This window comes from Scophthalmus maximus, chromosome 9 (assembly GCF_022379125.1).
Source record: "Scophthalmus maximus strain ysfricsl-2021 chromosome 9, ASM2237912v1, whole genome shotgun sequence".
In the NCBI taxonomy this organism is placed as follows: domain Eukaryota; kingdom Metazoa; phylum Chordata; class Actinopteri; order Pleuronectiformes; family Scophthalmidae; genus Scophthalmus; species Scophthalmus maximus.
Window position 1 is genome coordinate 5,129,511 of NC_061523.1, and position 13,171 is coordinate 5,142,681.

At 42.2% G+C, this 13,171-nt stretch overlaps 1 non-coding gene across 1 annotated transcript; it reads left to right on the forward strand.

Annotated features, from left to right (window-relative positions):
• Positions 1-5,082: 5,082 nt before the first annotated feature.
• trnal-uag lies at positions 5,083-5,164 on the forward strand. The gene has a single exon. It is a non-coding gene; the product is annotated as a tRNA-Leu (tRNA).
• The last annotated feature ends 8,007 nt before the right edge of the window (positions 5,165-13,171 follow it).

Below are 13,171 nucleotides of genomic sequence, written 5' to 3' on the forward strand. Positions count from 1 at the left end.
TGGAATTCAATTATACGACCGAGCTGAACCTGGGATGTATAGAGCAAAACTCTTTAGCCGCTGTGCATGTATGATTGTGGGCCGCCATTCATCAGAGGAATGAAGAGGATCTATCGGGTTCATTTTGACAGGGGCAATTCTAATTCCTCCTCCTTCGACATGTGTCCCTGTGTGTCTATGAATAGAATAGTCAATTTAAAAAAAAAAAATTGCATTAAAATCCCTACTAGCAGTTTGGTTTAAAGGCTGACAGTGTTGGTCCCCGTTTGTAGACTGAAATGACTCAACTATTTAAAGGATTGCCATGAAATTTCATACAAATATTTTATACAGATATCCACGGTGCCCAGGGGATGACTCCTATTGAATTTGATCATACCCGGACTTCTAGCGCTACGAGGCCTAAAGGCCAAAGTTTTCCTTTATTTACTCGGTATGACTCATGATTTCTAGACTACGGGGGAACAACGGGGGTACAGTGATGCAAAGTCAGATTCACCAAACTCTCTCGAAATTTCCAAACTTGTCGGAAAATCGCGCTTGTCTGAGCCTGATCAACGTCATCTCGTCACGAGCAGGGTACACATTCATCCCACGTCATCAACAGCATAGTCGGATTGCCAAAATGATCGCATTAAGCTACGAGTTCCGCTCCATTTTTTGGTGAAGTGTTATTCTCCAAAAAGAAGTATGGCAAGAAGAGCAGTAGTACAGCTGTCCGTTACAGCAGAGCTGCATTGCGACTGACATCTCATGATTAAGCACACGGTCATATGCCACTGAAGGTTTTTCCTGAAGCAAATTAGTCCGTGTATGAGCAGTGCTCCCCCTACAGTTTGTAATGTCAAACTCCTAGGGACACTAGGTTGCAGTGATGAGGGGTTTTTTTTTTTAGTCATGATGTTGATAACATAGGGATGTGAACGCTACAAATTCACTTAAATGCCCCAGTGTTTGATTTTTGTACTTTTCTGGCGGCCTCTGGTGGTGACGTTGCGAACCGCGTCCAACTGAGAACCAGACAGGGGCAATGCGGCACAACACGACGTAGCAAACATGGTCTCGTACATGGAAGTGGGGGCCCCCCTAATGTAACTCAGTCGAAAAAACATCCGTTGTTGTTGCAGGTGAATATACATATATATATATATATATATATATATCTGAACACATAATTATGGACAATATATTCAATTTCATTGAATATGTTCTTCTAAATATTACACACTTTAGCTTTAAATCCTTCCTGTATGCCCCCATTTTAAAAAATAGGGTCTTGCACACCCTGATCAATGTGGGGATTCCCTGACATTTCCTGCTGGGCCACACTGGGGTCGAAACAATTTGTATTTTAGTGGAATATCTTCACAACGACTGGATGGACTGTCGATAAATTTAGAACTGTGCCACCAACAGGTGACCTTTACAAAGTGGACCGATTAAGCTGTTCCTCATTTTCTGTCACATATTCACATGCGATGAGGCCAAAGTTCCACATAACGAGTTAGACGGACAGTACGTAAAAGTCATCCCTCTGAGACTGAAGCTCTGCTGCTCTGGACACGCGGTTTACGACATTCATTTTTTTGTGTGTGTTACTAATTTCTTTACACATTTCTTTTTTTCTTCCAAAACAGTCTGACAAGTAGTATTAATTATTGTAGCATTTAAATACAATTCATGCAGATGGCACACTAGTTGGTATTTTATGATTTTTTTTTTTTTTTAAATTGTGATTGAGACACTAAATCCATCCTGCTGTTGTCTCAGTTATCATTTACGCTGTCCCCTCTTGTATCCGTGATCGGCGTTGTGCTCCATCATGTAGGGTGAGAAGTTGTTGTTTCCAATCAGTGGTTTTGTGTCACTAAACTTAGTTTTAGTTACTAGTTCCTCAGTTGGCTTTCTGAACCTCAACGCGGCTAAGAGGACGGTGAGAATTTGAGACAAATTGGGAAATGTGAATCACGTAAATATTGCCTACATAGCGGAAATCGCAGAATGAAAACACAAAGCAGGAAATGAGCATAATAGGGCCCCATTTATGTCATCCAGTACTTTCCTTACCAGCCTCAGATGTACTTTGTGTTAAGTGCTAAACAGCAAAATTCGGGAAAAATAAGCCAACACCAGCATTGTGTGTGTGTGTGTGTGTGTGTGTGTGCGTGTGTGTGTGCAAGCGTGCGCGAGCGTGCGCGGCTTGGATCTAATTTTTCATTTGATCATTTTGAAGGCCAGCTTTAAGCCTGCTTTACCCGGGACCTGTGCACAAATAGCGCCTCCCCTTATATGCTGAACATCACAAAAGAAACGTTCAGCCGGTGATGGATTCTCATCAGGTCAGACTTGTCAACATAACCATGACACATTATCCCATTATTGTCTCATTATGCACAGCGAGCGAGATTGACAGGGAGGGTCCGACGGGGGGTGAAGGCAGAGAGTGGGGGAGCAGTTGCTGTGCTTCACAGGCTTTGCTCAACGCCAGATAATTCCCAGACTTCGTGGAGTATTGCACTTTTTTGTTTACGTGTGCCAAAAATAATTTTCTTGCCTAGTGATGCTCATGTTAACTGACTGACAGAGCAAAGTCTGCGACTGTCAAACTGACATCATACTTAGTTCATTTGTAGCAACTCTTAGAACACATCGTCAAGGTTTTTTTCTAACAGGGTTTAACTTTAAAAAGGCGTGAGCCATGGATGTCAGGGACTGCTCCGGTGGATTTTGTTTTTCATCATTTCATGTTTTGGTTTCTTTGTGTTATTTCCTGCTCAGTAATTTTAGTTTAAAGACCCAAAGTTTACAGCTTAATTCGTCAGGATTTAACACCTCGGCAGCTTTAAGACCATTTCTGTTCAACTCGCATAGAGTTAACATCTTCAATGACCATTGAACAAACTGCATAATAACCTATAAAAAGTATGTTGATCAGTAAAGTTTTAAAGCGTACACCAGAGAAATGTGTCAAGTGAGCTGACAAAGGTATGCAAAAGAAAATTACCGAGCAACATCCTGCATTCAAATCCAGAGCAGTATGCTTTTTATTATTTGTTACAATCTCTCGTTTTTTTCCACCATTGTCACTGTGAAACTAAAGGTCTACCGAAACTCAATAATTAACCACAAAGAATTAAAGATACACAAAACATTACTTCCATTTCATGCTTGAATCACTTTACAAAAGTTTCTCTCATGGGACTTTGTTTCTTAGGCTCACAGTGAGACAGTTTGTGACAGTGGATTTTCTGCAGGAAAATGAAAAGTTGCGGGCCTGTTCCGAGTAGCTGGAACCGGACCATCTCTCAGGGATACAGACACTTTGATAAAAATAACAGACAAATGTAATCAGCAGACAAACAGCCTACAGTAGTGGTCAAGTCAGATTTAATTCTGGCATCCAACAGATGATTAAAGTTGACATATTATGATCATATTCAGGCTCATATTTTTAATTTGGGTTACCACTTGAAAAGGTTTACATGCTCTAATGTTCAGAAAAGGCGTCAGTGTTCTCATACTGCCCAACCCGCCAGCTCCTGTTTTCACCCTCTGTCTAAAACGCCTGGATTTCTTAAAGGGATAGTTCAGTTATTTTGAAGTGGGGTTGTATGATTGACTCATGCATAGTTAACATGTTACCTTATGGAGATGGTCATCAGCGATGTCATTTTACGGAGTTTGGAGGAGAAGTGGAAGTAGTGGAAGTCTGAGTCCCACTGTTTCAGAGGGGACCACCGAAACGTATGTATTTTTCGCCACATTTTTAAATGCTTACCTAAAAATATATATCTGTTCAATTGTATGCTGAAGGATGTATTTTGTCACTGCTTCAGTTCTCCACTGGACAAGGTTAGGGTAACCCTAACCCACCATACACCCCATTTCAAAATCACTGAACTATCCCTATAAAGCCCCTCCTCCTGATAAATCCCAATCCGCTCCGATTGGTCAGCTGGCCCAGTCTGGTGTGATTGGCTAAGTGATTTCAAAATGTGCAGGAAATGTCACGCTCCTTCACCAGAAAAGTGGAGATTCTCAAATTGCAGGCGGGGTTACCCCAAAAGAGTCTGTGACATCACAGTGGGAGAGAAATCTGAACCAGTGGTTCAGAGGCAGGATGTAGGGTTTAGCCAGCTCACAAAAAAATACATGATGGTCTTATTTCCCAGTTTGTGGCCTGGCAGGCTCCAAGGATACACACGTTTATGTGTAAAAACACTGAAAGTGATTTTTGCATAATATGTCACCTTTAACGCAGGACCAGGTCTGTGAATTTATTTAATTCCCTTTGCTCTTCACGTGTTCTTTTCAAACTTTTCAAAGGTATGTCTCAGTTCACTGTGGATACTTTTTTGACCGAATGCTTTCCCTGAAGCTTTGGATCTCACACGACCTTCTGGGTTTTTAACGTTGCTATCACATGCTAAAGGTTCTGAATAAGAAACCAAATACTTTTCCGATAAAACCTTTAAAGACTGTAAACATTGCAACTTGTGACTTTTTTGTTTGAATGCCATCAGCTACCAAAAGGATAGTGCAACATCATACTCACCTCAATTATTGTGAACGTGGTGGACACAGCTTTACAATGTAGTATTCCAATGGATGCGAAGTACATTATTATGTCACTATGTGGGTTAACTGTTAATGATTTATAAGTCTGTTTAGTGTTGGATTTGTTTTACGACTTCTTGAAGACAGGGGCAGGAATAACCTTTAATAGAGCTCCTGTTACATCTTAATTGTCTATTCCACGGACAGGAAAGTTTCTCCATCAGCATTTTCCGCCCCAACACACTAAAGATGTTATGACAGGTTGAGCTTTCTGATGGAGACCTTTCCACTATGGCATGTACAATAGCTTTACTTGCTGGTCCAACCATCCTCTGCTATTACTGATTATTAAAAAGGAATAGGTTTCCATCTAAACAGGCACGCTTCGTCCTAACTGAGATGTCTTCTGCTGCAGTAGGTGATAAGAGATGTTCTGCTGCAGATTGTGGCTACACTTTGCACACACATTGTAATAAATGTCTGACACAACAATCAAGACAGCAGTCGACGATCTGTTGTCAATGTGGTAGTGTGGCCGAGAGGTCTAAGGCGCTGGATTTAGGCTCCAGTCTCTCTGGAGGCGTGGGTTCAAATCCCACCACTGCCATATTTATAACGGCTCTGCATTCTATGAGGAGAAATGACCAGGAACATAGGATAGGGTTAATATATCACACCATAACACAAATTTTGATTATACCATATGAGGTTTGATTAGTTCTCCTGGCAAAGCGGCATGTGTCCTTGGACCTTGACTTCTACACACAATTCTCCTTGCTTGAAGCAAAGGCAGTCCCTCACTGATCTATGTGAACCAAACACGCCCCAACTAGGATCATGCTATACATAGGCGATGTAAAATCTTAATAACGCCAAGATTTCCACTTTGCTGCCTTGTTTCCGAGTATATTAGCCCAGAAAAAGATGAGCAAATCTAGTCTTGCTTTTTACAAAATCCACTTGATTGGGCGCATATGGCCAGGGCACTGGATTTGTTAAATGAGTTTTTATAAAGTTGACATATTATGCAAAAATCACTTTTTCAGTGTTTGTGCACATAAATGTGTGTGTCTTTAGAGCCTGCCAGCCCACAAACTGTGAAAAAAGATCACAAGATCTTGTTTTTTTTGTGAGATGGCTAAACCTTACAGTCTGGCTCTGAAGAACTGGTTCAGATTTCTGTGATGTCACAGTTGGACTCTTTTGGGGTAACCCCACCTGCAAGCTGAGAATCTCCACTCTTCTGGTGAAGGGGCGTGACATTTCTTGCACATTTTGAAATTGTTTGACCAATCCCAACAGACTAGGCCAGCTGGCCAATCAGAGAAGACTGGGGTTTATCGGGAGGCGGGGCTAAAAGAAATCCAGGTGTTTTAGACAGAGGATGAAAAGACAAGCTGCAGGAATGGGCAGTATGAGTAAACCTTTTCAAGTGTCAACCCAAATTAAAGGTGTGAACTTGAATATGGCCATAAAGTGTCACCTTTAAGAAAAAAAGATCCCAAAAACTTAACTGTACACGTTGCAGGTGGATCTGAAAGCTCCACCAAACATGTTTTAAGTTTCTTTTTTTTTATAGCTGTTGAAAAGCCCTGTTTAAAGGATACAACCTAGCAAGGACAGAATCAAGTGGGATCAACCTGCGCCTCGTGTAAATGATATAATTTCGCCGCATAGAAAGCTAAAAGAAAGAGTCTATTTCTCAGGTCCTCACCGGCCTCTAAATTGCCAACAGCTTGATAAATGATAGTGATATTTACCACCACCATGGTATTTACTTTTACGCAACCTTCATCCAACACTGCAAACCCAAAAAAACCAATTTGTTGTATTTTCACTTACAGATTTGATTATTACTGCCCAAAAAATTGCCACCCACAGTTTTCATTGTTTTTCATAGTCTACATACTATTTCTTGTTTATTGTAAAAGGACATTAGGTTGATTAAAGAGGAGAACGTTTTCATTAAGAGCATACAGGCAGGGTTTTTTTCTAGAGTAATTGTACTTTGTCGAAGGTTTCTGCAGAATACTGGACGCATATAAATAATCCCTGTAACTGCAGCCGCTCCATTAGTTATAACAGTTGCAGCCTGACAGTGTGCACTCACTCTGTGTCTACACACACTGTGGAGGGGAAGCAGATTATCAGCAGCACAGCAGCAGCTCCGGGGTCCATACAGGGGGTGTTCTGGCTGAGTACTGCTCCCTCAAATTTCTTCGGGGCAATAAGCAATTTCGGAGAGAGCCTCTCTCTCTCTTTGTAGTTCTTGTCTCGATTTAACTGCTCTGGCCGGGGCGCGAACCACAGACCTCGGGTACGGGAGACCGACAAGCTAACCATTAGGCCAAAAACCGCAGAGTTGCAGCAACCGCTCGCAAGTCTCTTAAAGTGTCGTCAAGTGACGTGTACAAACTGCAGCTAGCGCACCGTGAGGAAATATTTGAAGATTTAAAAAAAAAGTGTATTGCTTTGGAATCGCTTTCTGCCACTTTAACACTTCCTAAAAGTGTCAAAATGTCTCAAAATGTCAGAAAAAGACTCAAAGCCGTGGCCCATGAACAAGGACAGGTGTGCTGAATGAAAATAAAAGCGCATCCGCTCCCTGACACCCATGAGAGACAGATGAGAGAAAAACGTGCGCGTAATGCCTCTTGTGTAAAGGCCCTTGTTTATTGAAACATTTCAAGGCATCACGCCGTCAAAAACGCACTATTGGGCCTTGCTGTTGGAAAGCAGCACTGGCACTTGAGGCGTCGTCACCCGGGGGCGGACAGGCAGACTGACAGCTCGATGTGCAGGGGTTCAGAGTCTGGGTAAGGATTTGTTTGATCACCCCACATGTGGAAACGCTGCTTGTCTGCAGACATCAAATACTGGAAAAGGTCAGAGAGCAGTAACACAAACCACTTGGGATTCCTGCACAGTGTCTGTCTACACTGACACAAAACTGGTTTTATAGGGACTGTTTTTTCTCCTTTGCATGTTCTCCCCGTGTATGCGTGGGTTCCCTCCGGGTTCTCTGGCTTCCTCCCACAGACCAAAGACATGTAGAATGGGGTTAGGTTCATTGGAGACTCTAAATTGACCGTAGGTGTGAGAGTGAATGGTTGTCCGTCTCTGTATTTGGCCCTGTGATAGGCTGGCGACCTGTCCAGGGTGTACCCTGCCTCTCGCCCAATGTTAGCTGGGATAAATGGATAAAGCGGTAGACGATGAATGAATGAATGAATGAATATTTACTCCTGCTGTTTGAAATACTGCACAGAAAGGAGCGTATTTTTTCTCACCTGGTTACATGCCTCAAAACGTAATTTTGATATATGTGCATTACAAACGGACGTAGCACTTAATTCAGCATTGAACTCCTATGGCATTGTAGAGCACGTGATGGAAAGTTGAAAAGAAAAAGGATCTAATTCAGCGCAAAAGAATCTGAGATATTGTATATTTTTAATACATAACACTACTTGTATGCCTGAGCCTGGAGCTCGGGATGTAGAATATTCAGCTGCTCCGTGCCGTACAGTTAAATTCATCCCACAAAAACTTTATTCATGAATGCAAGAAGAGAAAAATCTGCATTATCCTGGTAATGCTGATTTATTTTTCCCTGGTAAAAGAATCTAACATAAAATTGACCAACACGTATATGGCTGTATACCTGTCAGATATCATGTTTTCCATGAAAAATGGACAAAGGATGAATTTCTCTGCCATGTTTTTTGGGGTTGAAAGTCCTCGCAGTGATGAAGAAATGATTGTGTGTGTCCAAAAAGAATCTTTCAAAAGATAACTTTCTGACAGAGACAAAGTTGTAGAGGTAAACTTTGTGGCGAGTGAGCCGGTAGCTCAAAAGCTGAAACCCCACTTCGAAGTTGAAGGATCCTTGTTGCTGCTGTGGAGCTGCTAGAACCAGACAAAGTCAAATTGTTTCAAGGTGTCAGTTTTTCCTCAAAGAACCATTGCAGGGCAGAGGAATACTAGTAATTATATGTCTGTGGGATCACTGCTGTGATTGATAGGAGGGAGAAACCGCCGTCTCTGCGAGGCAAGCATGGCACAGCCGAAGGTGAGGAATCTGTTTGAGGAGGCTGTTTTTGCCAAAACCAGCTGTGAGAGTCATCCTCATCATCACTACCATCTGACATCAGATGCCTCATCCATCAAAGCCGTCATTAGAGAGGTTAGTGTGCGTTCAGTCATTCAGCGTGGCCTGCAGGGGATGTGCATGAAATGGCCCTTGATAGTGCTGTAACCCCAAGCAGAGCAGAGCAGAGCTGAGGAGATCTGATGACCTCGCTTCCTTTTCTTTTCCTCTCTTTTCATCTTCAAACTGATTTGACAAGTTGCCTCGAGGCAATTCGTGTTCCCCGAGACCAGGAAACAGAGTTTGACGTCAACAAGGCCCGGCCCGGCACGCAAGTGGGCGTGTGAGAAACAGAAACCTTTCGCATGCCATAGGTGAACGATCTGCTGAAGGGAATCATACAACTTAACCGGGACTTAACCGGACTGAATCATTGTAAATCTTGCCGCCTAGTGCGTGTGTTGTCTGAATATGTCCCCACACACTGATGGGGAATGTAAGCAGCTGCAGGGACAGAAAAACGACCATAACGGGGAAGTTATAGTCAGGCAAAAACAGATAAATTCAGCTTTTCCAAGTGAAAAACTGCAGTTACGTGGTGTCACAGCTCACCTCGGGGCCGTGCCCCTTTTCCCGCTGGAGCGTGTAGGAATGTGGGGAATGAGGTCGAATTGTCAAATTGGCTTAGGAAGTTTCCTCAATCTCGACGTGACCCGGTAGTATTTGATCAGCAGCCCTGATAGGAGATCCTCAGAGGAAGTCATAGGAAAGGAGCTTCAATGCTTCCTTTATCCTATCTCCTTTAGCATAGGGTACACTGGACCTTCCTATGTGAGAGTAAGGAGACAAATAAGCCCCACAATCCATTGCGGCAGCGATATTTAACGTGGTGCGCCATGCACAGACCTAAATGATTCAATCCGAAGTAGAAAAAAAGAATTTGGGGTGTATGAATATGACCTAGAGGTGACGCCATGAGGTAAAGGTGAATAGTAGATTGGAATAGTGGATAGGAAGGACAATCGGACCTCCCCAGTGCTGTGTGATTGAATGTTTTCTGCCACATCGCTATGGTGATTGGGCTCACCTGCCCATCAGCATGTGAAGCACAGTGCACTGTCCACATGTCCGCATCTTTTCTGTTCCCTCTTGTCCCTCTCCCGTCACCCAGTCTGCCCTCACCTGAGCAGCTCTTCTGCTGCCGTACACACATTTTAATTGGTAATCTGTGTCTTTTCCTCTCTTGCTTATTTCTCTCTCCCATACGTGGTTATTATAGCAACTTCCATTCCTGCTTTGCCAACAGGGAAATCAAATTCACTCGCACTGTTTTCATAATCTTGTCTCTCCCTCTCCTTCCACAGTGGGGGTACGTGCTCATTAAAGAATGACAAAGCTCACTATTAGAAAACAAATACGAAATGAAATCTGCCCCCTCGTCCCCTTTGTAATTTTTATTGTTATTTTTTCGGTCTGTGCCAGGACGGATGTAGCGATCTTCCCGCAGACGCGCGGGAACTCGCTGGCAGTCGCACATAATTTACAGGCGCTAATTTGAAATAGGATTCCCAGTGACCGAGGTCATTGCAGTTTGTGTCCCATATCTATAAAAAGACACAATTTGGTGAATTAGAAAAAAGGATTTCCTATTTGACACTTGACCCCCCCGCCTTTTCGCAAAGCACATGGTGCGTTTGAGCGGATTTGAAGGGTTTCCAAGTTGGCGACATTAATTTATGAACGGCTAAATGAGCTTTTGAGCCCAGTAAGAAACTGATTGGAAAACAAGTGTCTGGAGTGTGAGTAACACATTTAGCTCTCGTTGCAAAGAGAAATGATTCAGTGCCACAACTCAAGGAAAGAAGGGGTTATGACCTTATTTCCTGCTGCTTGGTTGGTGGAGACACACAACCACGAGGCAGTAACCATCAAATAAGAAATTATTCACAGATTGTTCCCGGTGTTTTGCTTGTTGTCAGTTGCTCTGTAGTGATTATGAAAGGAGCAAAGGAGAAAGCCAGTGCGATGTAGTTGGGAGGAGTGGATGGATCTGTCACCACAACATCCCTGTTTCATTCCCTTGTGAAAATAATACATAGTCGGTTACTGTTATCCATAACGGTCCCACCACCTGGACTGCACTGCAATGTATTATTGTAACCATGACAACGAAGTCCCTCTTAAAGGGGCAGTAAGCGATTATAAAGCAATCAACGTATTAAAAAAATCAGCAAATATATCCTCACCGTCCGTTAGCTGTTGAATTTGTGTGTGCACCGGAAACAAAATCGGGGGTTTTCTGCTAAGCCCAGGCTCCGTGAATTGAAAAAAAAGTGCTAGCGGGTCCGTGTCCCGGCCAGAGCAGTAAAATCACAACAAGAACAAAAAAGAGAGAACCCAGCTCTCTCCAAAACTGCTTACTGCCCCTTTAACCTAAACTCTGATTGTTTCCTAAACCGAGGCACAAGGTTATTGTTCCATAACATGGTGTTTATTATTGTAAAATCAAAATTAGGAAGGTCTGGAGCGCTCCTATCAGCCGTATCTTAGGGTAGAGACATATGTGGCCGCTTAAGCTGCAGGACTTGTTGGACTTTCTAGACTTTGGAATAAAATGGAAATATTTGTATTACAATTTGCATTTCCAAAGAAATGCAACCTGGATCCTGTGGTCAAAGTTGCCCATCCCCGCTGTAAGGTACCCGACCTGCAGATACTTAGTAGAATGTGACCTGAAAAGGACAAACGCCGCCTTAACTTTGGCAAATCGCTGTGAGCAACAACAATCCCGAGGATTCCAGCCAGCTCCTCATCAGTCAGCCTTTTTAGCCTTAAGTTTTACACCTTGCGAGCCGTGTGCTTTTCGTGCTGACAACGCCGGGAATGAAAGCTTTTTGTGTCTCTCAGTCAAGCTTCTCCTCATTACTCTCAACTTTTCCTCTTTTGCTGAGCTTTGTGCAGTTCAATGGGGGATTTCATTTTAAATTGTCAGCATCCTGCGGGTTCCTCCTACATATTTAATATTCCTTTTCTGCGGGGAGCGTCAACATTCAATCACTGGCTATAACGAAATGGACATTAAGCCGAGTCATTTTGAGTCATTATAAAACGTCAGACTTAGAGGGAATTTGTGACCCTGTTCGCATGTTTATTGATAATAATAAAAATTTAGCTGTAGTGTTGCATTGTGAAGCCATTGCTGCTTTTCAGTCTGGATAAGTTGAAGTGATTTTGATTTGTTGAAAGTTTCTCTAAATGTCAGGCTACTATTTATTGATTATTTTGTATTCCTCACTTGGAGACTGGGCCTGAAATGGCAGTGCCCGAGAAGGTGGCACAGTAAGGTAAAATCTTTTCTTTTTTCTTTTTTTCTCTTCAACGTTGGTCTTGGGGGGTAAATGAAATTTCTGAGCCGAGCGAAATCTGTCTGCGACTCAGGAGGTTTCAATATTATTTCTGGGCCCTTCAGCCAAGCTGGGTTTTCATGCGCTCTTGTGTTTGTCTCTCTCTCTCTCATTGTTCTTTAAAAAAACAGATAAGTGTGAAGATAACCTTAAAGTGTGTAATTTTTGTAATTTTCTGGCAGCATCTGGTGGTAAAGTTGCAAACCGCAACCGACTTAGCAAACATGGAGACTTACACGGAGTTCGGGTGTTCGGATAAGTTCTTCTTAATATTACACACTGTAGCTTAAAGGAATATTTAATACTAGATTGATATAAGTCAAAAACAACTTGCATCATGGATTTTGACTCTTAATTAGTAGAGTTTATTTGTGCGTGTAGCAAGAAGAAACTGTTGAGAAACAGACATGGCTGCGTGAAATTACTTTATATGAGACACAACAACCAAAAAAAATTATAATTACAATTGAAGGCAGCGCTGCCAGTTTTGGGTGTTTGTTACGTGTGACTTTTGTATTGGTGTCCTTTGTGATATGCACCGGTCTCCAGTTGTGCTTTTGTTTATTTGGAGAGAATATGTGCAGTTTGTTCCGTATCGTGCAAAATCCCAAGTTAATATATAAAATTAAGGTAAAATTAACTCAATGACAAAATGTGGAAGGTAGTCATTGCAAATGCGTGTACAGGTAAGATGGATGCATTTATAGGAAGCCTTAAACTGCAAGACCTTGTAGAAAAGAAGAAAAAGATAAATAATGAAGTATACAATAGAGGCAAACAGATTTTGATATTTTTAAATGAGAACTTCCCCAGAGCTAATGACTCATTTTTATAAAAGTGCTCTTGATGGGCTCTCTCACCATCCCCTCCATCTTCTTAAAAACAAGCATAATCTGTTTCTGTATATTATTATATCTATATATGTATTTCTATATTATTTCTCTGCAGCCAAGCTTATTTCATGACGTCCTCATCCACCAAAAAGTGTCCAGTACAACTTTCGACACATTGGATCCATTAGCCATGGAGGACAACCACTCCAAAATCAAAATTCCACAAGCTCTTGGCCAAATTCAATTGCACAACGCCATTTTTAGAGCTCCTAAATATGACTGGTATG